The 2,131-nt window shown below is 43.5% G+C and overlaps 1 pseudogene; it reads left to right on the forward strand.

The window, feature by feature from the left end:
* Positions 1-638: 638 nt before the first annotated feature.
* Positions 639-1,162, forward strand: LOC116597107 (annotated as a pseudogene).
* The last annotated feature ends 969 nt before the right edge of the window (positions 1,163-2,131 follow it).

Consider the following 2,131-nt stretch of genomic DNA (forward strand, 5'->3'; position numbering starts at 1 on the left):
CATGATCTCGGGGTCCTGGGATCGAGTCCCGCATCGGGCTCTCTGCTCAGCAGGGAGCCTGCTTCCCCCTCTCTCTCTCTCTCTGCCTGCCTCTCCATCTACGTGTGATTTCTCTCTGTCAAATAAATAAAATCTTTAAAAAATAAATCAATCAATAAATAAATAAATAAATAGGGTCTTTTAAAATAAAATAAAATAATAAGCATACAGGACACCTGTCTGGCTCAGTCAGTTAAGCATCAACTCTTGATTTTGGTTCAAGTCATGACCTCAGGGTCATGAGCTGGAGTCCCACATGGGGCTCTAAGCTCAGGGGGAAGTCTGCTTGTCCCTCTCCCTCTGCTCCTCCCCCCCGTAATATATAGATAAAATCTATACAAAAATAAATAGGGGCACCTGGGTGGCTTGATGGGTTAAGTGTCCCAAGTCTTCATTTGGGTTCAGGTCATGATCTCAGGGTTGTAAGATTGAGCCCTGGGCTCTGAGCTCAACATAGAGTCTACTTGGGATTCTCCCTCTCCTTCTCCCTCTGCCCCTTTCCCCTGCTCACTAGCTATAAATAAATAAATAAATAAAAATAAAACCATCAGTAAGCCAAAGTAGCACATTTTGGCTGGCCTCTGCTGGGTCCTCATGCTATGATGGCCCACCTGGAGCCTCCCAGGCAGCATCCTAGAATCTCCGTAGGAGTAGTGGTGACTAGCAGCCAGCATCCTCTTTGTGTCCTACCGGCAAGAGGAAAGGGTCAGTTGGAGACATAGTTTTTAACTCCCTGGGGCCATTTGGAGTTTGGTGAAACGTGGGAAGAATGTGCTCAAAGGGAAAACTGGTAAGAAGCAGCTCTTCACCTGGAAAATATCCTCTTTGCCTTAGTTGTGAATTTCTTTGTTGAGAAAGAAAATTACCATTATGTGACCGTACTAAGGAAAGGAGAGATAGATATCACTCATGACCCGGAACCAAAGATAAACAGAGCCTAAAAAAGAATCAAAGGTGTGAGTGTGTTCCCTGGGAAGAATTTTCTCTTCTGGACCAGATTTTCTGGGCACTGCGTTGTTTAAAGGAACAAGGCTACAATCCATTTAAAGAAGACTTGGATCACCTGGTAGGACGCAAAGGACGTCATCTTTGGGGAACAAGAAGAGAACCTGATTTATTTTAAAAAGACAAAGTCTTGTTAGAGAATGAAAAATACCTACATTTATGAGCAACTTTTTTTTTTTTTTTAAGATTTTATTTATTTATCTGACAGATCACAAGTAGGCAGAGTGGCAGGCAGAGAGAAAGAGGGAAGCAGGCTCCCCACTGAGCAGAGAGCCTGATGTGGGGCTGGATCCCAGGATCCTGAGATCATGACCCAAGCCAAAGGCAGAGGCTTAACCCACTGAGCCATCCAGGTACCCTTAACAACTCCCTTTTGTCTAAAAAGTTCCATATGAGTGTCAATTTATTTGATCTCTCTTAATATAGCCACTACTCTTTCAGGCAGTACTTGTGAAAAAATTTTTGTCATTATGTCATGAATTGCATTTCAGACTCAATGTGATAAATGGTGATGTTTAAGCAAAAAACAAAAACACACATTTTGGGTTGGCTTAACCTTGACCCCTACAAGAGATTATGTCACTGGTACTGACCAGAGAATCCCTAACTGACCAATTAAGACTACATTGCTGAAGGAAGTTGAAACTGCAATTAGGTTAGGGATTAAACCCCATATTGGTGACATGGCCTAACATAAGTGACTCCATTTTGGAGCTGTGATTTTCTTCTTAACGAGACATACCACCCAATGCAAAGTGTGCTCTTGTTTCAAACCTGAATTTAACAAACTGACTTAAAAAAATTTTTTTTGTTGTTAAATGAGGACATGTGAACATGGAATGGGTGGATATTACATGGCAGTAAAAAAATTGTTCAATTTTTTGGGGTGCCTGGGTAGCTCAGATGGTTAAGTGTCTGCCTTCAGGGGTGCCTGGGTGGCTCAGTGGGTTAAAGCCTCTGCCTTCGGCTCAGGTCATGATTCCAGGGTCCTGGGATCGAGCCCCACTTCGGGCTCTCTGCTCAGCAGGGAGCCTGCTTCCCTTCCTCTCTCTCTGCCTGCCTCTCTGCCTACTTGTGATCTCTGTCT

The sequence above is a fragment of the Mustela erminea genome, chromosome 8 (assembly GCF_009829155.1).
Source record: "Mustela erminea isolate mMusErm1 chromosome 8, mMusErm1.Pri, whole genome shotgun sequence".
Taxonomy (NCBI): domain Eukaryota; kingdom Metazoa; phylum Chordata; class Mammalia; order Carnivora; family Mustelidae; genus Mustela; species Mustela erminea.